We start from the raw sequence: 23,484 nt of genomic DNA on the forward strand, positions 1-23,484 counted from the left end.
CTAAAAAGAAATCAGCGTCAAGTCCAGGCGCAGTGGCACACACCTATAATCCCGACACTTTGGGAGGCCAAGATGGGTGGATCACCTCAGGTTAGGAGTTTGAGACTAGCCTGGCCAAAATGGTGAAACCCCGTCTCTACTAAAAATACAAAAATTAACTGGGTGTGGTTGCACGCGCCTGTGGTCCCAACTACTCAGGAGGCTGAGGCAGGAGAATCACTTGAACCCAGGAGGTGGAGGCTGCAGTGAGCTAAGATCGTGCCACTGCACTCCAGCCTGGGCGACAGAGTGAGACACTGTCTTAAAAACAAACAAACAAAAGAGATGAGCTAACAAGGAAGGAAACTTACTAAGAAAAAAAAGCAATCTGATAAGCCTACATATTGTATGATTCCAACTATATGACACTCTGGGAAAAGCAACACTGTGGGGATAGTATAGGGGTCAGTGATTGCCTGGGCTGGGGGGATGGAAGGGTGAATGGACAGAGGACAGGATTTTCAGGACGGTGAAGCTACTCTGTAAGATACTATAATGATGATTATGCTTAACATTGTACATTTGTCCATTTGTCATTATACATTTGTCAAAAACCATAGAATGTACAACACCAAGAGTGAACCCTAATGTAAGCTATGAACTTTGAGTGATAATTGTGTGTTAACGTAGGTTTATTGATTGTAATAAATGTGCCTCTCTGGTGTTGCATGTCGACCATGGGGGAGGCCGTGCATGTCGGGGAGAGGGCAGGGAGCATTTGGAAATTCTCTGTATATTCTGCTCAATTTTGCTGCTCTAAAAAATAGTCTTGTCCAGGCACAGTGGCTCACACCTGTAATCTCAGCAATTTGGGAGGCTGAGGCAGGCAGATCACTTGAGGTCAGGAGTTCGAGACCAGCCTGGCCAATATGGTGAAACCTCGTCTCTACTAAAAATACAAAAATTAGCCGGGCATGGTGGCAGACACCTGTAATCCCAGCTACTCAAGAGGCTCAGGCAGGAGAATCGCTTGATCCCGGAAGGCGGAGGTTGCAGTGAGTCAAGATGGCGCCACTGCACTCCAGCATAGGCGACAGAGCGAGATGCCATCTCAAAAAAATATAAATAAATAAATAAACAAATAAAATCTCTTTTTAGAAAAAAATAATGCAAGCGTGAGCATATTGGATCCCAGAAATAGCAAGCAAAAGTAGAAACAGACGACACTCCAAAGCTCTTCACGATGCAAAGTCAGGGAATTCTACTAAATGGAATGATCCTCTGTGCCTGTAATTGTTACCCAGATACAGTTCTAGGCCACTTTCATCTTAGTTCTGGGAGCGGCCCTCTCTCTCCAAGCTTCCCGAAACTGATGAAAACTCCACAAAGGGCTGCCAGGACTGGCACAGCAGGCATAGCCTCCCTCTCCTTCCCCCTGGGGCTCACCTTAAAGCCCACAGCAGCTCCTTGTTCAACCCCAGTTCCTTCCTGCCTCATCCTTCTTCCCATGGCTAGCCCAGTATGAGTCCAGCACAGGGTGTCTGTCCCCAGGAGCTGCGGGGCCTCTGCTCTCTCTGTGCCAGCGCAAACCAGCCTCTGCCCCAGGCTGCAACCCACCCCTCCGTGATCCCTTGCACTTCACACCCGGAGGCCTATTTCAGACCCAACGCCAGCAAAGCCCAGCCAAGACAAACTTTTTCAATGGAAAAAGAAGCCAAACTTCAGCAGGCTGAGTTCAAACCTGTGGTTCACAAAGACTTCCACCCACCTCCCCCTAGCTGGCTAGAAAGGGAATTCCAGGTCCTTTGACTTCAGCGGCTATAGACCTCTGGGAAAATCTCCCCCATCCCTATAACATTGCTTGAACAGGACAGTTTGTTCACAGCTCCCAGTTTCCCTTGGGACCACAACCCAGCTTAGAAGTTGGGATCTGCTGTGCTCTGCTGAGGTGGAAGAATCATGGGTCTTGTACTCGTCCTAACCCTGCCAGTAAACCTCCTGAAACTGCCTTCCAAGAGTCAGAGCAGCCCCAGCCATGTATCACATGTTGATCCTGCAGGCACAGTGGTTCTGTAGGTTGTCTTTAATGAGGATACCAGCTTTGAATGTTGTATTTGTGTTTGCGTTTTATTACTTTTTTTTTTTTTTGAGATGGAGTCTCACTCTGTCACCCAGGCTGGAGTACAATGGCAAGATCTTGGCTCACTGCAACCTCCACCACCCGGGTTCAAGAGATTCTCCTGCCTCAGCCTCCCAAGTAGCTGGGATTACAGGTGCACACCACCACACCTGGCTAATTTTTGTATTTTTAGTAAAGACGGGGTTTCACCATGTTGGCCAGGCTGGTCTCAACCTCCTGACCTCAGGTGATCCGCCCGCCTCGGCCTCCCAAAGTGCTGGGATTACATCCGTGAGCCACCACACCCGGCCTGTTTGTTACTTGTTTCTATGAGTAATCTAAAATTCTTAAATGTTTGCTTTAAAAATCGCCATGTTTGAAAAAAGATTTTTTATAGAGCTAGTCATTGTTTTGCAGGTGCTGGGAAATAAGAGCATGGGTTTATTAATTTTAAAAATTTAAGATCCATAACACCAAATGGAAAAGACCATCTCCTTGCAGTGGGATCCATATGCATTTTAATACATACCACTGCCCTTCCCTTTGACATGGCATTCAGGAGAACCAATCTGTCCTAGCATCAACTTTAGTTGGCTTTTGGTCTTTTGCCAGGAAGGCTGGCAGTCATCTCTTAGTTAAATGACTGATATTATCCAGGCCATGAGTGAAGACAATGCCTGGAATATAAGCAAATTAATTCCAAGAAAAAAAAGCTTGAGCAAATAGCTTCAGTTTCTAAAACAGACCTGGAAATAAGTTTTCATCCATTAGAAGTCTCCTGCACCTACTCTTTTCTAGCCTCGTCTCACCCCAGGGGGAAATTTTTGCTCGCTCCACCCAGCAATAATCACCCAGCAATAGTCACAGTGATTGAGCTCTGCTCCATGATCCGAACAGACAGATCCTGGGCTTGACGTTGGGGACAGTGGCATTAATGTCCTAACTCTGGGCAAGAATTTCCAACTCCCTAGCATTGATTTCCTATTTGCTCCTCACATCCCAAAGTGCTGCCAAGTTTGCTTGCCAGGCAAATCTAAAGATGTTTCTATAGAATAATTTTTTTTTCTCTTTTTGAGATGGAGTCTCACTCTGTCGCCCAGGCTGGAGTGCAGTGGCATGATCTCGGCTCACTGTAACCTCCGCCTCCTGGGTTCAAGTGATTCTCCTGCCTCAGCCTCCTGAGTAGCTGGTACTACAGGCTCACGCCACCACACCCAGCTAATTTTTCTATTTTAGTGGAGACGAGGTTTCACCATGTTGGCCAGGATGGTCTCGATCTCTTGACCTCGTGATCTGCGTGCCTCGGCCTCCCAAAGTGCTGGGATTATAGGCGTGAGTCACTGCGCCCGGCCTATAGAATAATTTCTAAGAAGGACTGAGAAATTGAGGCTAAGGAAATATCATGAAATATCTTCTCTGTCAGTGATTCCTGGTGTTCCAAGGCAGTTGTGTTTCAAGGAGGGTAAGCCCAAACTAAGGAATATATTGCTCATTTTAACCAAAACATGTTTTAAGTCAATAAAAATGATAATCGTGAAGGCAATGCTTTTGGGAGTAGTAGCTAGGGTACTTCATAAAAGAAAACTGGCTCAATTCTAATAATGTTTTTAAGAAATAAAATACCTAGGAAAATATAACAAAAACATAAAGTGTAATCTAACAAAAGTGTAAGAGCTCTTCACTAAAAACTACAACATGTTGTTGAAAACAAAAATTGTTTTTTTTTTGAGATGGAATCTCACACTGTTGCCCAGGCTGGAGTGCAATGGCACGATCTCCACTCACTGCAACCTCCGCCTCCCATGTTCAAGCAATTCTTCTGCCTCAGCCTCCCAAGTAGCTGGGATTACAGGTGCGTGCCACCATGCCTGGCTAATTTTTTCTATTTTTAGTAGAGACAGGATTTCACTGTGTTGGCCAGGCTGGTCTCAAACTCCTGACCTCGTGATCTGCCCGCTTCAGTCTCCCAAAGTGCTGGGATTACAGACGTGAGCCACTATGCCCAGCTGAGAAATTTTTTGTTTTGTTTTGTTTTTTTTTTTTTTTGAGACGGAGTCTCGCTCTGTCGCCCAGGCTGGAGTGCAGTGGCACGAACTCGGCTCACTGCAAGCTCCGCCTCCCGGGTTCACGCCATTCTCCTGCCTCAGCCTCCCGAGTAGCTGGGACTACAGGCGCCCGCCACTGCGCCCGGCTAATTTTTTGTATTCTTAGTAGAGACGGGGTTTCACCGTGTTAGCCAGGATGGTCTCCATCTCCTGACCTCGTGATTCGCCCGCCTCGGCCTCCCAAAGTGCTGGGATTACAGGCGTGAGCCACCGTGCCCGGCCGAGAAATTTTTAAAGTATTAAATAAATGGAGGGAAATACTGTGTTCATAGATTGAATGGCTCGATGTTATAAAGATGTCAAATCTCCTTAAATTCACCTACAGACTCAACACAATTGCAGTCAAAACCCTCACAGGATTTCTTGTGGAAATTGGCAAGCTGATTCTAAAATTGAACAGAAATGCAAAGAGCATGAAAAGCCAAAGCAATCTTGAAGAACAATGAAGCTGGAAGCAATTATATAAACAGTTATCAAGACCTATTATAAACTTTCAGTCATCAGGACATGGTGTTGATACAAGGACAGACAACCCAATGGGACAGCATAATTTGTCTTTGTTTTTTTCCGGGTTGTATTAAAATTTATTTATTTATTTTTAGAGACAGAGTCTCTGTTGCCCAGGCTGGAGTGCAGTGGCATGATCTTGGCTCACTGCCACCTCTGCCTCCTGGGTTCAAGCCATTCTCCTGCCTCAACCTCCTGAGTAGCTGGGATTATAGGCACCCGCCACCACGCCTGGGTAATTTTTTGTATTTTTAGTAGAGTCAGGGTTTCGCCATATTGGTCAGGCTGGTCTCGAACTCTTGACCTCAAGTGATCCACCTGCCTCAGCCTCCCAAAGTGCTGGGATTACAGGCATGAGCCACTGTGCCCAGCCCAGGTTGTATTAGAATTTAAAGAAGTCATGATTGCTTGGAAGAAGATCCTAGAATTAACATCACCCTGCAAATGACTGCCACTTGGAAGAAAGGCCTGGGCTGCAGCTATAGGTCAGTGAACCATCAGGATGTTGAAGCCAGGGATGGTTAAACTTTCCTGTTAAGAAAGAAGGCAGAGAGAGTGGTAGGCAGTGGAGAGAGAGAGAGGGCTGAAGCCATAAGCTTGTTCAGAAAGTGATATCACTATTACTTTAAGAATATTTGTTCTATTTTTTTTCATTAACTTCCTCTTGGGAGATGTATGGTTTGTACCAGCTGACTAGATTAGCATTGATTTGTGTGATCCCAGCACTAGGCCAATACTCAAGTGTTCCTTATGCTTCCTAGATAAGAGGGCCCGATGAGCCCAGGCTGTCACTGATTGGACACTGATAATGCTAATGAAAACCTCCAAAGGTAAATCAAAAACAAACTAAAAGATCACTCAGATAGGATCAGTTAAATAAATCAAGGTACATTCACACAAGGAAATACTGTACTATTTATTTATCAAATCAGTAAAGTCATCTCTCTGCATGGATTGGAAAAATCACTAGGATAAATAATTTTTTTAAGGCAGAGCACAAGACAGTTTGTATGGAACCCTGAATGTAGGGAAGGAGTTCAAATGTTTATTTTTTATTTAACCTTCATAATGACATATAATTAATCCCGTGAATTGGTGAACAAATGGAAGCTCATGGGTTGTAGAATCTATGGCCTAAAGAGTGATTATAGGTGTTTTATTCTATTGGAGTCTTATGAAGAATTTGACTGTTAACATCATCCTGCCCCCCACCCTGCCCCCCCAATCCTAGACATCTGTCATCCTCTACTCCTTCCCCTGCCCAGAATGTGGTCCCTGGACCAGCAGCATCGGCCTCCCTGTGGAGCTTGTTAAAGATGCAGAAGATCATTTCCTACCTAGATTATTAATTCCAGCCATTGTTTTCTTCTTTCAACTGAAGTAAAGATCACTGTGCTGACTTTTTGTTGTTGTTGTTGTTGAGATGGAGTTTCACTCTTTGTTGCCCAGGCTGGAGTGCAATGGCACGATCTCGGCTCACTGCAACCTCCACCTCCCAGGTCCAAGCGATTCTCCTGCCTCGGCCTCCTGAGTAGCTGGGATTACAGGCATGCGCCACCACACTCGGCTAATTTTGTATTTTTAGTAGAGACGGGGTTTCTCAATGTTGGTCAGGCTGGTCTCAAACTCCTGACCTCAGGTGATCCGCAGGTGTGAGCCACCGTACCCAGCCCCACTGTGCTGTCTCTAACCCATAGGATACCTGCAGAAAGCTTAGTGGTCAGTGTAAAAATCAATGTGGTGAAAAAGAATTTAGGATTTCAGACTGCAGGAGACCTATCATCCATCAAACCCATGGAGATGGAAGAGGGCCACACACAAAAGGATCCATCTGCATTTGATCTTTTCATTACTTCATTCATGACCTTGTATTTCTGTCCGCGCATATCTACAGTAAATAAAGAAATAAAATGTATTTCAACCTGAAAAAAAAATACAGATGCCAGACTCACCCCAGACCTAGTGAATCAGAATCTGCATTTTATCAAGATCTGCAGGTGATGCGTATGCTTATTAAAGCCTCAGAAAGGCGCAATGTGGGTGAAAGGCAACTCCACTGGCATTTATGTTGCTCTGTCTCACAAGACTCAGGATCAGGTCATTATCATCAAAAAGAAACACAAAGATGAAAGCTTACTTTTGGCAATGCAGTTTTAAAAATGACAAAGACCGCCGGGTGCAGAAGTTCACGCCTGTAGTCCCAGCACTCTGGGAGGCCCAGGCTGATGGATCACTTGACGTCAGGAGTTCAAGACCAGCCTGACCAACATGGTGAAACCCTGTCTTTACTAAAAAATACAAAATTAGCTGGGCCTGGTGGCGCATATCTGTAATCCCAGCTACTTGGTAGGCTGAGGCAGGAGAATCACTTGAATCCGGGAGGTGGAGGTTGCGGTGAGCCGAGATCATGCCATTGCTCTCCAGCCTGGGCAAAAGAGCAAAACTCTGCCAAAAAAAAAATAAAAGACAAAGCTAAGGGTGGAAAGTTAGTTAGCTGGGCATAACACAAAGCATCCCTAGTGTACACGTCTGGGGATAAATCGTTGAGATTTTTTTTTTTAAACAGGGGTTAGAAATAGAACAAAGTCAGAGTTTGTGGGAGCAGAGGTGAGTCAGGATGGACTTGGAGCCCCTCTCCCTTTGTCCTGTCTCTGTAAAGCCATGTTTCTTCAAGTGAGGTAAACACGCCACGCTCTGTTAGTCTTGAATGATAAACAAACCTGAAGACTTGTACACAGCACATCGAACAATGTCTTACAAGAGGAAGGAGTTTTTAATCCATAAATGACAGCAACAACTTGGGAGCAAATTGAGGTCTTTAGCCAGGGACAAGACTCTCAAGAATGATGTTACCAGAATATACAGACAGCCAGGACCTTGGAAGTTAATCATAAGATGCTGGCATTCACTCCCAAAACACAGCAAAAGGCTTCTTACCCCTTCTCTTTCTCTATCCCTTCTCTCTAGAACTGGTGATCAAGTTGCTATTAAATGTTTGAAAATGAAAGCCAAGTGCATAATCAAATTAAAACATCTAATGTTGAAATATCTCATTTATCAATTAGAATTGGAGCTTTGTGTTCTTATTTGTCAGGAAGTCCCACTAGCAGCAAGGTGTAATCTGGCAGAGGAAGTTTCTTAGAGTTAAGACAGTGAAGGAATTGAGAGACCAGGATGTCAAAAGGGGCATCAGTGTTCTTGATCAAGTCATACAGGTGGGTCGAGCGGATGGAACAGACAAGAGGAAAGGGAGAAAGTCATTCCTGTCTCCGTCTCATGTTAGGGTGATCAATTCATCCTACTTTCTTTGGTACTTTGTCAGTTTTAATGCCCCGGAAACCTTTCAGTTCAGGGCAAACTGGAACAACTGGTCACCCTACTAACCTGTAAACTGGGAATAACTGGCATTTGTGCAGAACGGCTCCCGGGTTCCTGATGCCCAGCGGCACTCTACAGACATTGCCAGGTCTGTCTGCAAATCCACGGTGCTTGGCCGAATGCTGTTTGAAGTGTGCACTTTAGAGAAGAAAAGGGGTGGGGCGTCATTTCCCACACACAAGCCGCTAGTCCTTAGGGAAACTCTTCCAACGAAGGTGGATGGAAACTCTTCCAACGAAGGTGATGTTTTTGAAACCCAGCTTTTATCTGGACAAAGCCTTCTTGAAAAATCCTTGAAAATGCTTCCTGTTTTTAATAAAGGAGATCTCTGGAACATCTCCATGAGCTTTCATAGCACTTGTTTTAGTTGAGTTTTTTTTTTTCTTTTATCCTCATACCACATTAAAAATGGAACAAAAACCAAGACATCACCCCGGCCCTGTAGGTTGTATTCTTGAGTTCAGCTTGAGACCTTTCCACTAAAGAACAGAATGAGCTCAGCCCAGCCTCAGGCTACCTGGCCTGTGGTCCCTCCCAGTCTCAACAAAGGCCACACCTGGGATTGTGTGAGCCACATGCTTTTGCATGCAGGGAAGTCAAGTCTTCCCATGCAACGAGGGCTCCAGCATGGCAGCACTGCCTGGTAATCTATGGAGATGGGCCAGGTGGAGACTGGAATTAGAACCTGCCTGGAACCCCTGGCAGCTCTAAGGCCTGAGCAGTGAGACCTTGGGACCTCCTCTCTGGGACTCTGCAGCTGACGCAATTTCCTGAGGCCCCCTATTCTGCCCGTGGGCTTTTCTTTTCCACAGGTTGGTCACCCAATCTTAGCTGCACAAATTCTATTGGCTTACTCCCAGACCTTCAAGCTTGTTGGAGAAGCTGCTGCCCCACCTCTAACTGCCTCAGTCTCCCGACATTTCCCATGTTAAAGTTTCCAAGAGCAAGAGAATGTGGTTGAAGCCTCACATCTGTTCACATCTGGCCACATCACTGGTTGCCCTTGAGTCAGGAGATTCCTGATCCAGTCAGCAGAGGACAGGGGAGGGTGGGATGAAGATCCTGGCCTAGCCAGGGGCCTCTCCACCTCCTTAGAGATGGAGCAACTCTATCTCTAAGGTTAAGCTCCATCCTTAACCTCTTTAAAACTGTCAGGCACGTAGTGTCAGCCTGGAACCCAATGGCTGGCCTCAACGTGATTTCTCTATAAAATATGCACACCATGTTCACTATCCAACCCTGGGAAGGAACAACTGCTACTCGTATTACCTTCAGGGAATGCCAGAAACTCTGCCTATAGTTCTTAGCATTAGTTCAAGGCATTTCTTTTTTTTTTTTTTTTTTTTTTTTTTTTTTTGAGAGGGAGTCTTGCTCGGTCGCCCAGGCTGGAGTGTGGTAGCGCAATCTCCGCTCACTGCAAGCTCCGCCTCCCGGGTTCACGCCATTCTCCTGCCTCAGCCTCCCAAGTAGCTGGGACTACAGGCGCCTGCCACCATGCCTGGCTAATTTTTTGTATTTTTTTTTTTTTTAGTAGAGATGGGGTTTCACCGTGTTAGCCAAGATGGTCTCTATCTCCTGACCTCGTGCTCTGCCCGCCTCGGCCTCCCAAAGTGCTGGGATTATAGGCGTGAGCCACCACGCCTGGCCAGTTCAAGGCATTTCTATGTAACAACCTGGGAGTGCAGGGAGACATCTTTCCTCATGACTGAGATTTTCTTGCCATTTCTCTTATAGGGGTTGATATGGTTTGGCTGTGTCCCCACCAAAATCTCACCTTGAATTGTAATAATCCCCACGTGTCAAAGGTGGGGCCAGGTGGAGATAACTGAATCATGGGGGCGGTTTCTCCCACACAGTTCTTGTGAATAAGTCTCATGAGATCTGATGGTTTTATAAAGGGTAGTTCCCCTGCACAAGCTCTCTTGCCTGCCACTATGTAAGATGTGACTTTGCTCCTCATTCATCTTCGGCCATGATTGTGAGGCCTCCCCAGCCATGTGGAACTATGAGTCTATTAAACCTTTTTTTTTTTTTAATATATATTACCCAGTCTCGGGTATGTCTCTTTTTTTTTTTTTTTTTTTTGAGACGGAGTCTCGCTCTGTCGCCCAGGCTGGAGTGCAGTGGTGCAATCTCAGCTCACTGCAAGCTCTGCCTCCCGGGTTCACACCATTCTCCTGCCTCAGCCTCCTGAGTAGCTGGGACTGCAGGTGCCCACCACCACTCCTGGCTAATTTTCTGTATTTTTAGTAGAGATGGGGTTTCACCGTGTTAGCCAGGATGGTCTCAATCTCGTGACCTCATGATTGAGACCCGCCTCGGCCTCCCAAAGTGCTGGGATTACAGGTGTGAGCCACTGCGCTCGGCCTCGGGTCTGTCTTTATTAGCAGCATGAGAACAGACTAATACAGGGGTGGACCAAATTAGTCATATGATTTAGAAAATCAAGAGCAGCATTTATTGCAGCTGAGTGTGTGTGGGCAGCTGTATATTATCTATACAACTATATCCATATGCATACAGCACACATGCCTTCCTTCAAGTGAGAGTACACTTTGTAAAGAATAGGTGATTTGGTTACTAAAGTCCTTGCAAGGGCACACAAATTCCCTTCAGAACTGTAAAAGAAAAAATGTTTTGCCGTTTACTTCTGCCATTTACTTTCTCCATTAATTCATCGCATCGTTCTTCAAACATGCGGATTTCAGAGAAAGAGACAAAGATGAGTTGTCCTGTTTTATTACTCTCCTGTTTCCTTACTGGCCTTTTCCATGGCAAGGACACCCCATGGCCTGCGTTCAGCTCCAGGTGGGGTAAGTAGACGTCTGTGGGTTCCTTGGGTCCCAGTGGCTGGCCACAACATTATTTCTCTGGTAAAATGTGCTCAGAATGTTAAATATCTAGCTCTGGGAAGGTTGTAAGTTAGAGATCTCCTTTGTCCCAGTGGATTTTTAAAAGGCTTATTTGCATTTCCTGTGGTGTGCTGCTGGTTTAAAAGCCAAACTCACCAAGCATAACACGGGGGAAGCTTGGGCCAGCCAAGCCCCAAAGTTCACAGATTGGGTTATTTACAACGCGTTCCCCTTAACATATCCAGACAGGACTTGTCCTCACGTACTAATGTCAACAAGATAGCTCATGTGGCTTTCCTTTCCTGGCATTTGACATAGAAGGGAAATCTCAGGGTTATATTATCCTCTCACTGGGGAAGTTCGAAGAGAACGTTTCCTTGCTGTGCCTGGCACACCCAGCTGTCTCCAGAACACGACACCATGGCTCATATTCCCCTCCCCATGCTCTGGAGTCTGGTTCAAGCACAGCTGCTTACCTGGTTCCTACCACATGCTTGTTTTCACTTCCAAAGAGTCGTCTTCTTTTTTTTTTTTTTTTTTTTTGAGATGATATTTTGCTCTTGTCACCCAGGCTGGAGTGCGGTGGCAGGATCTCAGCTCACTGCAACCTCCGCCTCCGAGTTCAAGTGATTCTCCTGCCTCAGCCTCCCAAGTAGCTGGGATTACAGGCACCCACCACTATGCCCGCCTAATGTTTTTTGTATCTTTAGTAGAGACGGGATTTTGCCGTGTTGGCCAGGCTGGTCTCGAACTCCTGACCTCAGGTGATCCGCCCACCTCGGCCTCCCAAAGTGCTGGGATTACAGGTGTGAGCCACTGCACCCGGCCCAAAGATTCTTTATGATAAAAAACTACACCCTCAAAGTGGAGCAACACCCGGTGTGCTGGCATGTGCCTACAGTTTCAGCTTCCTGGGAGGCTGAGATGGGAGGATCACTTGAGCCCAGAGTTTAAGGCTAGCCTGGGCAACATAGTAAGACCCCATCTCTAAAAAATAAAAGCAATAAAGTGGAGTGGTGCCCATCTGTACAATTATAAGGATGGCAGTTTTCAGAGGTGATACTAAAGACTGTTGGGGTTCCTTGGAATGTCATATGGAGAGACATAAATTTAGACTCTGAAGTTTGCAGTGTGAAGAAATTATAGATAAATGTGTCTTAAGCAAATCTCCAACAAGAAAATCTATAGTTTTAAAAGACATTAGAGGGTGATTATTTGCATGTTAATCTTGGTAAAAACTATGCAAAAAGAATACAACATTATGGAAACCAGGAAATAATTCTGCCAGTAACATGACCACACTTGACATTTTGAATATTTATGACCATTCCCTATTAATCATATGTATATTTATACAGATAGATGTACAGTTTGGAAACCTGGTTTATTTTTTCTCACTCAATGTAAATTATTTCCATGTGTTTTAAAATGTTAATATTTATGGCCAGGAGTGGTGGTTCATACCTGTAATCCCAACACTTTGGGAGGCTAAGGAGGGAGGATCACTTGAGCCCAGGAGTTTAAGGCTGCAGTGAGCTAAGATTGTGCCCCTGCACTCCTGGACAACAGAGTGAGACACTGTCTCTACAAATAAATACATAAAATGTTGGTCAATATAATTATAGTGACTGCTTATTGTATTGCCATTGAACATACCCTAATTTGCTGCTCAGATTGTCCCAGCTTTGTTCATGCAGAGCTCTTTCTGGCTGGCTTCTGCCTCCCTTTGGCACGTGCCCATTCTTTTGCTTTTGAGCACTTCCTTGCTTCCTGGTACTACAAGATGCTCCAAAGATATATGCTCCATCATATATTTTTCCCTCCCCAGCCCTAGAATCAGCTTTTCTCCAAGGAGCCCTGATTCCTATTATTGAAGACTGGTGTTTAGAAACAAGAATCTAGGCCAGGTGTGGTGGATCAAGCCTGTAATCCCAGCACTTTGGGAGGCCAAGGCGGGTGGATCACCTGAGGTCAGGAGTTCCAGACAAGCCTGGCTAACAGAGCAAAACCTTGTCTCTACTAAAAATACAAAAATTAGCGGGGCATAGTGGTGCGCACCTGTAATCCCAGCTACTAGTGGGGGCTGAGGCAGGAGAATTTGCTTGAACCCGGAGGCGGAGGTTGCAGTGAGCCGAGATTGTGCCACTGCACTCCATCCTGGGCAACAGAGCAAGAGTCCATCTCAAAAAAAAACAACAACAACAACAAAACTAGTTGCTGGTTTCTTTGATTTTTCTCTACATGATATTTCCTATTCTCAGCTTTATGGATTTATTCTGCTTATTATACTATATATGAAAAGTTTGTCTTTTTTTTTTTTTTTTTTAGACGGAGTCTCACTCTGTCGCCCAGGCTGGAGTGCAATGGCACAATCTCGGCTCACTGCAGGCTCCACCTCCTGGGTTCACGCCATTCTCCTGCCTCAGCCTCCCGAGTAACTGGGACTACAGGTGCCTGCTACCACGCCCAGCTAATTTTTTGTATTTTTTTAGTAGAGATGGGGGTTTCACCGTGTTAGCCAGGATGGTCTCGATCTCCTGACCTTGTGATCCACCCGCCTCGGCCTCCCAAAGTGCTGGGATTACAGGCGTGAGCCACCGCGTCCAGCCAGGATTGCATTCTTGATTTATTTTTCAGCTAGTTCATTATTGGCGTATAGAAACATTACTAATTTTTCTTAATGTTAGGTAATACTGATTTCATACCCTAAAAACCTAAAGGCTCCACCAAAAACACTCTTAGACTCAACAAACTTTACTGAATTTGTTAGATGTAAGAGTTTTTTTGGTAGAGCCTTTAGGTTTCTCTGAATATAAGGTTATGTCATCTGCAAAGAAGGACAATTTCCTCCTTTCCAATTCAGATGCCGTTTATTTCTTTCTCTTGTCTAATTGCTCTGTCTAGGACTTCTAGTACTATGTGGAGTAAGAGTGGTGAAAATGAGCATCCAGTTGTATTGTTCCAGTTTAGAGGAAAAGCGTTCAATTTTTCCCCATTCAGTATAATGTTAGCTGTAGATTAGTCACATATGGCCCTTATTGTGTTGAGGTATGTTCTTTCTATAACTAATTTGTTGAGAGTTTTATCCTGAAGGGATGTTGAATTTTATCAAGTGATTTTTCTGTATCTGTTGAGATGATCATATGATTTTGGTTCTTCATTCTACTGATGTGATGTGTCATGTTTATGGGTTTGTATATGTTGAACCATCCTTGCATCCCTTGGATTAATCCCACTTGATCTTGGTGTATAATGTTGTTGATGTGCTATTGGATTCAGTGTGCTGATATTTTGTTGAAGATTTTTGCACCTGTGTTCATCAGTATTATTGACCTGTAGTTTTCTTTTTTGTTATGTCTTTGTCTAGTTTTGGTACCAGGGTGATGCTGGTCTCATACAATGAGTCTGGAAGAATTCCTTCCTTCAATGTTTTTGAAAAATTTAAGAATTGGTGTTATTTTTTCTTTAAAAACTTGGTAGAATACAACATTGAAACCATCTAGTCCTGGGTTTGTCTTTTTTGGGAGACTTTTTCTTACTCGTTCAATCTTCTTACTCATTATAGACTTGTTGAGGCTTTGTCTCTTCCCAGTTGAATCTTCTTTCTTTCTTTCTCTTTCTTTCTTTTTCTCTCTTTCTTTCTCTCTCTCTTTCTCTTCCCTTCCTTCCTTCCTTCCTTCCTTTCTCTCTCTCTCTTCCTTTCTTTCTTTCTTCTTCTCTCTTTCTTATTTTTGAGATGGAGTCTCAGTCTGTCACCCAGGCTGGAGTGCAGTGGTGCAATCTCAGCTCACTGCAACCTCCGCCTCCCAGGTTCAAGCGATTCTCATGCCTCAGCCTCCCAGGTAGCTGGGACTACAGGCGTGTGCCACCACACCTGACTAATTTTTGTTAGTAGAGACAGGGTTTCACCATGTTGGGCAGGCTGGTCTCGAACTCTGACCTCAAGTAATCCACCCACCTTGGCCTCCTAAAGTGTTGGGATTACAGGTGTGAGCCACTGCACCCGATCCCCAGTTGAATTTTGGTAGGTTGTATGTATCCAGGAATTTACCCATTTCCTCTAGGTTTTCCAATTTGTTGGTGTATAGTTGCTCATAAAGTCTCTAATAATCCTTTGTATTCTCTGGTATCAGTTGTAATGTCTCCTTTTTATTTCCGATTTTATTTATTTGGGTCTTCTCTCTTTTTCATTTAGTTATTCTAATTAATGGTTTGTTGATTTTATCTTTTCAAAAACAAACTTTATTTCATTGATCTTTTGTACTTTTTTAGTCTTTATTTATCTCTGCTCAGATCTTTATTATTTCTTTTCTTCTACTAATTTTGGGTTCAGTTTGTTTTTTGCTTTTCTAGTTCCTTAAGGTGCATTAGTAGGTTGTTTATTTGAAATCTTTATATTTCAATGTAGACATGTATTGCTATAAACCTTCCATTAGTACTACTTTTGCTGTATTCCATAGATTTGGGTATGTTGTGTTTCTGTTTTCATTTGTCTGAAAATTTTTTTGATTTTTTTTTTTTTGAGATGGGGTCTTGCTCTATCACCCAGGCTAGAGTACAGTAGCGCCATCTCAGCTCACTGCAACCTCCAACTCCTGGGTTCAAGAGACTGTCCTGCCTCAGCCTCCTGAGTAGCTGGGATTACAGGGAAGTGCCACCATGCCCAGCTAATTTTTGTATTTCTAGTAAAGATGGGGTTTCACCATGCTGGCCAGGCTGGTCTCAAACTGCTGACCTCAGGTGATCCACCTGCCTAGGCCTCCCAAAGTGCTGGGATTATAGGTGTGAGCCACTGTGCCTGGCCTAAATTTCTGTCTTAATTTATTCGTTGAACAATTGGTTTTTCAGAAGCATGTTGTTTAAATTTCATGTATTTGTACCATTTGCAAAATTCCTCTTGTTCTTAATTTATAGTTTTATCTCACTGTGGGCAGAAAAGATACTTGATATGATTTCAATATTTTAAACTTTGTTGAGACTTGTGTTGTACTCTAACATGAAGTCTATCCTGGAGAATATTCTGTGTGCTAATGAGAAAATGTTTATTCTGCAGCTGTTGGATGAAAAGTTCTGTAAATGTCTGTTAGGGCCATTTGAGTCTATAGTGCAAATTAAATCTGATGTTTCTTTCTTCCTTTTTTTTTTTTTTTTTTTTTGTAATGGAGTCTTGCTCTGTCACCCAGGCTGGAGTGCAGTGGCACAATCTCGGTTCACTGCAACCTCCACCTCCTGGGTTGAAGCAATTCTCCTGCCTCAGCCTCCGGAGTAGCTGGGACTACAGGCACACACCACCACGCCCAGCTAATTTTTGTATTTTTAGTAGAGACGGGGTTTCACCATGTTAGCCAGGCTAGTCTTGAATAAATCTGATGTTTCTTTGTTGATTTTCTATCTAGATGATCTGTTCAATGATGAGTGGGATGTTGAAGTCTGCAACGATTATTATATTGGAATGTATTACTCCCTTGAGGTCTAATAATATTTGGTTTATATATCTGGGTGTTCCAGTGTTGGATGCATATATATTTATAATTGTTATATCTTCTTGCTGTATTGATCTATTTTCATTACATAATGATCAGCTGTATTAGTCCATTCTCACATTGCTATAAAAAACTACCTGAGGTAATTTATAAAGAAAAGAGGTTTAATTGACTTACAGTTCTGCAGGCTAAACAGGAAGCATGGCTGGGGAGGCCTCAGGAAACCTACAATCATGGCAGAAGGCAAAGAGGAAGGATCCGCATCTTATATGGCTAGAGAAGGAGGAAAAGAGCTAAGGAGGAGGTGCTACACACTTTTAAACAACCAGATTTCTCGAGAACTCTATCACGAAACAGCACCAGTGGGATGGTGCTAAACTATCAGAAACCACCCCCATGATCCTATTACCTCCCACCAGGCGTCACCTCCAGCATTGGGAATTATAATTCAACATTCAACATGAGATTTGAGTGGGGACATGGAGCCGAACCAACACCATCTTTTTCTTTATAACAATTTTTTACTTAAAGTCCATTTTATCTCATTTTATCTGATATAAGCATAGCTAGTCCTTCTCCCTTTTTGTTTCTGTTTCTGTAGATTATCTTTTTCCATGTCTTTACTTTCAGTCTCTGTGTATCCTTAGAGGTGAAGTGAGTTTCTTATAGGCAGGATATAATTGGGTCTTTTTTTTTTTAATGCATTCATCCAGTCTATATCTTTTTAATTGGGGAATTTAATCCATTTACACTCAGAGTTATTACTGATAAGTGAAGATGTACTCTTTTCATTTTATGAATTGTGTTCTGGTTGTTTTGTATCTCTGGTCTACAATGAGTTTTATAGTTTTATATTTTTGTCCTGGTAGTAATTGTCCTTTCACTTCCAGATGTAGGCCTCCCTTAAAGATTTCTTATAAAGCCAGTCTAGTGGTGATGAATTCCCTCAGTTTTTGCTTGTCTGTGAAAGACTTCATTTCTTCATATCTAAAGGATAGATTTGTTGGGTATAATATTCTTGCATGGCAGATTTTTTTCTTTCAGTATTTTGAATATATCATCCTATTCTCTTCTAGCCTATAAGGTTTCTGCTGACAAATCTGTTGTTAGTCTAATAGAGAGCCCCTTACATGTGACTTAACATATTTCCCTTGCTCTTTTTAGTATTCTGTTTTGCTTTGACTTTTGGCGGTTTCACTATAACGTACCTTAGAGAGGACCTTTTTGGGTGGAATCTATTTAGAGACTGTTGAATTTTCTGGATCTGGATGTCCATATCTCTCCCACGACTTGAGAAGTTTTCAGCTATTATTTCATTAATTAGGTCTTCTATGCCTGTTTCCATCTCCTCTTCTGTAATTCCTGTACTCCAAATATTAATTTGCTTAATGGTATCCCTTAAGCCCCATAGGCTTTCTTCATTCTTTTTTCTTTTCTTTTTCTTTCTTTCCTTTTTTCTGACTGGGTTATTTCAAAAGACTATCTTTGAGTTCTAAAACTCCTTTGCTTGATCTAGTCTGTTGAAGCTTTGGATTGTATTTTTCATTTTATCCATTGAATTCATCAGCTTCAAAATTTATGTTTGATTCTTTTTAATGGTATCTCCATCTTTGTTGAATTTCTCTTTCAGTTTAGAAATTGTTTTTCTGATTTTGTTGAATTGTTATTCTGTATTCTCTTATCTCTTACTGAGTTTCCTAAAGATCATTATTTTCAAGTTCTTCTTAGTATTTCATAGATTTTCTTTTCTTTAGGGTCTGTAACAGGAGAATTATTATGTTCATTTGGAAGTGTTGTGTTTCGTTTCATTTGTTTGTGTGTTTTTTGTTTTGTTTTGTTTTGTTTTTGCTTCTTTGTGTTTCTTGGGTCCTTATGTTGATATCTGTGCATCTGGTGGAACAGTCACCTCTTCTAGTTTAAGGGAGTAGCTTCCATAGGGAAAGACTTTTTCCTATAGATGTGTCCTATAGCGTTGGCTGTGAGTGAGAGAGACATAGAGACTCAGACTGGAATAAACAAAAACAAAAAGGGAATTTATCAGCTCTTGTTACTACCAGGTCTGGGTTACTTCCAGCTTTCTATAGGCCTGGATCTAGTGTTTGAACTGTGTTATCACAACTCTCATCCCTCCCTTTGGCTTTTGTTCTGGTAGTGCAGTAGCATTGTCTCCATGTGATTTCCACTGCTGTAATCAATCACTGGTGTGTGGTCTCACTGGCCTAGACTGCAGATGTTTGTGGTGGCAGTAGTGTGTTTTTACTGGAGATGGGGACTGCTGGGCAAGCTAGTTCTCAGAATCTAGGGGAACATGCACCAGGTGTGGCAGCTCTGCTGGTCATGGGGGTGATGTTGCCAGCAACAGTTAGTGCTGGGTAGGGCAGTACCTGTTCCCTGGGTAGTTCTGCTCTGCCAGTCAAAGGGACAGGGTCGCTGGTTGTGGCAGGTGCCAGGTATGCTGGTCCCTGCCCTGGGAGTATATGTGGCAGCTCTGCTGGTTGAGGGTGTGGGATCACCAGGAAGCTGGTTCTCAGGCCCTGATGAGCACATATATTGGCTCCCCACATCTCAGGGGTGGCCTTCCTGCTGTGCTAGACCTCCTGTTCCTTGTGGTGTGCATGGTCTCCGGTGGCAGACATGGCTATACCACTGTGTCTAGCTGTGGTTGTAGCACCACAACACTTTGTGTGAGCATGGTGGGATAACAGTGGGACCCCAGGTATGTGGAGATACAGGGGTTATTAGGCCCCAGGACATGATGCAGTCTAGCATAGATCTGTTCTCAAAATGGCATCTTGGGTCTCAGGGAGTGGGAGGGACGTAGCATGAGTTCCTTCTTAGAGCAATGCAGCCTCATGGACTCCAGGCAGCTCATTCTGCTGGGCTCAGGGACTGTGAGGACTGTGGTGCTCTCCTGTAGCTAGGATTTTAACCATTCATGTTGGTATTGAGGACTGCTGGGTAACTCTCACTTACCTTTGTGCAATAGGGAGTCCCTCTTGACTCTGAGTCAATCCTGGCTGAGTGCTTTGCTTCCCTCTCTATGCTTCTACCATCCCAACTTTCTGTGTTTCAGACAGTTTTTGTCACTTCCTTGATGAATTCCAGGATTCTCCCTTAGACACTCTACTCAAAGTGCAGTTATTTATTTGTTGTTTTGGTCTTTCTTTCTTTCTTTTTTTTTTTTTTTTTTTTTTTTTTTTTTTTTGAGATGGAGTCTCTCTCTGTCTCCCAGGCTGCAGTGCAGTGGCATGATCTTGGTTGACTGCAACCTCTGCCTTCCAGTTGCCAGAGATTCTCCTGCCTCAGCCTCCCAAGTAGCTGGGATTACAGGTGCATACCACCACACCTGGCTAATTTGTTTTGTTCTTTCTTTGTGGAGGAGACAAGCACTGGGCACTGCTAGTCAGCCATCTTTGAGGATTTCCCTGATGCATATTTTAAAATAACAGTTTCTCAATGGAGTCTTCATAAAGCACATAAATAAATAAGAAAACAAACAAAATAGATTAGCTGAGACTATCTGTACCCAGAACCTAGAATTGTAAACAAATAATTTTATATAGACATTTGTAGTGAGTATGTTGTCCCTGTTTGCCCAGTGTGCCATCTCTACTTATTCTAGAAACAGAACCCTTCATTACTATGGGAAGCCTACTCCATGTGACTAGAGCTCCCTTCTCCACCTGGGTGACCCAGTCCTAGCCAATGAGGGTATTCTATCTTTGCAACCACAGGATACGTATGGAAACTGAAATAGGCCTGCCTCTTCCTGGGATTTCTGTACCAGAGCTAATAGGCACAGTTCTTTCTATGCAGTTGCTAAACCAGGGGAATTGAGTCTAGAGCAGCCATATGGAGAGTCCCCAACTATTTGAAAACTGAGGCCAAGAAGAGACATGTGAGATGTGAAGTGGAGAAAAACAGAGAGAGAGAAGGAGAGAGCTAAAGAGGGAGGGATGGGGGTGGCGATAACACAGTTCAAATTCTAGATCCACCTCCGTCTAAAGCCAGAAGTAACCCAGACGTGGTAGTAACAGGAGCTGATAAATTCCCTTTTTGTTTTAGTTTATGCCAGTCTGAGTTATGTCTCTATGTCTCTCTCACTCACAGCTGCAAGAATCCTGAGTAGTTCACACACATGCGTAAACAATAACTTGCACAAGTGATTTAGTGGGTCCTGTTAGAAATCAACCTGGAAGGCTGATGATAACCAGTGTGCCCAGAAAAAGACAGACTCTATTCTAGTCCTGTTTGTACCTTCTTCTGTGTGCCTAGGACCACACGGGTTTGCAGGACCACTTTCTCTTTAATGTTTGTGCAGAAAATGGCTCTCCCATTGGGCTATTTTGTGTCATATTCTGGGTAACACTTTTAAGCATCCTCTCAACAGCAGGGGCAAAGAAGTCAACTTTCATTGCTATATACCCAGTGTTCTGTGGGCTATAATATTATATAAAATTACAAATGCATTTTCCCATCACATACAAATTGTTAAGCTATGAATGAGCATCCCTAAAGATGGTAGGGACGCTCATTCATAGCTAGAAATTTTATTATTTTCCCCCTTTTACAGACATTTTATAGCATAATAAAATGCTATCTATAATAGCACAATAAATTGCTATCTATAGCAATGGCCGTCTAGATAAGTTAGGTAGGGACACTTGGAAAGGTACGAACAGCACCATGAGCTTCTCCTTGTACTGCTACTGCCTATCAATGGCAGCAGCCCCTCAAAGAGGACATTCAACAAAGATAACATTACATAATACTTTTCAATTTTCTTTTGGTGGGACACTTGCCAGGAGGCTGAAGGTGGAGAATACCCTAGAAAATCTGGAGAGAGATCTTGCTTTGGCCACAGGAATAAACCAGAGACATCTAATTAGAAGAAGAGTTCAGAGCAGGTTGAGGTCAGAGCAATGATGCTTTACTATTTACAGTTGTTGAAGCTTCACACAAAACTTACTTCTGATCATTAGCTGAGAAAGAAAGATCTGGATTCAGTGACTTCCCTTCTCATTTAAACACACATGGTTCATGGTGGAATTCCATGCCTTATTCTGGGTCTCGGGTGACTGAGGGCCATAGCTGGTCAGTGGCTGATGCTTCCAGGTGTTGGAAGTGGGACATTCATAATTTCCCTAATACTGGGGTGGTCAGAATGGCTGATGGTGCCTGATCTCCCTGCTTGAGCTGCCCGTGAAACCTTCCTGGGTCCACAAGAGGAAGATACAGAAGTAGCTCAGGGCTCTTGCACTTCTTCCTTACCAACTTCTCTCTCCCAATTAGGAAAGTTTCCATCATCGTGATGAAACAAGGAAGCAATTTTTGAAATGCCTACTGAAGAATTTTCCTCTTGATGTTCCTCCCCCTCTGCCCCTCCCTCCTTCCCCTTCTTGCGCTTCCTCTTTTCCTTCCCCTTCTTCCACTCCTCTTTCTCCTCCTCCTGTTTCTCTTAATCCACATCCTCCTCCCCTTCCTCCTCCTCCTCCTTCTCTTCTGGTAGCCTCTCCTCTACCGAGAGCATGCTGTGAGGCTGAAGCAGGGAACAAGGAGGATCTGCTGTGAGGGAAGTCCCAACAGATAGAAGGGGAAGGAGAGAGACTTCATTGCTTGTTAAGGTCAAATCCCCAGGGGCATCAGGATGAATAGAAACTCCGAAGTATGCCAGAAAGGTGGGGAAGGCAATCCCTGAGCAGAAAGCTTGTTTCTGGCTTTCCAGGTTCAGCCTAGGGAGAGCAGAAGGAAGCATTCAGACGGAAAGTTCTTGGGGACTGCACCAACCCTGAGGGACACATACATCAGCCCAGGCTCTTTTGCATGCCACCATGGGAGGACACTGAGGGCTGACAGAGCAGTGGGCCACCAGATGAGTAGGGCAGGAGGCTGCAGAATGCAGAAATGTCCAACCCAAAGCAAGAGGCAGGGACCAGAGCCATCAGCAACACATGCCAGCACCACTCCACACACATCAGGCAGATCTGGACATGAGCGGGGAAGTTCCAGTATTAAGCTAGATTCACCATTTGTAGTCAAATGAGAAGAACCTGGATCCCTTTAATTCACTGTTTAGTCCTTCAACAAATATGCATTGAGTGCCTAGTGTGTGCGTGTGTGTGTGTGTGGGGGGGGTGGCAGGGGGTGGGTGTTGGACCCTGTTCTAGGCACTGGAGATTCAGCAATGAGAGAGACCAAATCCCTGTCCCTGTGTGGCCCATATCCCTGCAGGGGAGATGATAATATATTTGGAAAGATGAAAGAAGAGTGTTCTGGGCTGAATTGCATCCCCCCAAATTCATATGTTGAGGCCTTAACTCCCAGTACCTCCAATGGGACTATGTGGAGATGGGCCCTTTAAAGTGGTGATTGTGTGAAAATGAGGCTATTAAGTTGGGCCCTAATCCAATATGACTGGTGTCCTTACAAGAAGAGAAGATAAGGACACGGAGAGACACCAGGGGTGTGCTCACACAGAGGAAAGGCCAGGTGAAGACACAGCCAGAAGGCTGCCACCTGCAAGCCCAGGAGAGAGGCCCCAGGAGAAACCAGCCCTGCTGATGCCTTGATCTTGGACTTCCAGCCTCCAGAACTGGAGAAAATAAGTTTACATTGTTTATGCACCCACACTGTGGTATTTTGTTATGGAAGCCCTAGCAAATGGATACAAAGAATCATTGTATTTTGAGACTATGGGCAAATGAATAAGAAAATATGGTTCAGGTGATTGTAAGTAGGGTAAGGGGGTAAGAAATGGCAGTGGGGTGGGGTTATTTTAGATAGGATGATTGGGCAAGATTTCTCTGAGCGGGTGATGTCTCAGCAGACGTCTAAATATTACAACTCAGCAAGCCACAGGAGCTTTTGGAGGAGAGATCCCAGTAAACAAAGGCTTGAGGTGTTCAGGTGACAGCATTAGACTGGGGGTAATACTTCTCCCTTCTTCCTGGAGGAATGCCTATAACCCTCACCTCACCTGTGCAAACAACTGAATTCTAACTCTTTCTTCAAGGCATATCTCAAATGCTACTTACTTTATTCTAGACTGACCACTGCAGCCA

The sequence above is a fragment of the Pan paniscus genome, chromosome 4, assembly GCF_029289425.2.
Source record: "Pan paniscus chromosome 4, NHGRI_mPanPan1-v2.0_pri, whole genome shotgun sequence".
Lineage (NCBI taxonomy): Eukaryota > Metazoa > Chordata > Mammalia > Primates > Hominidae > Pan > Pan paniscus.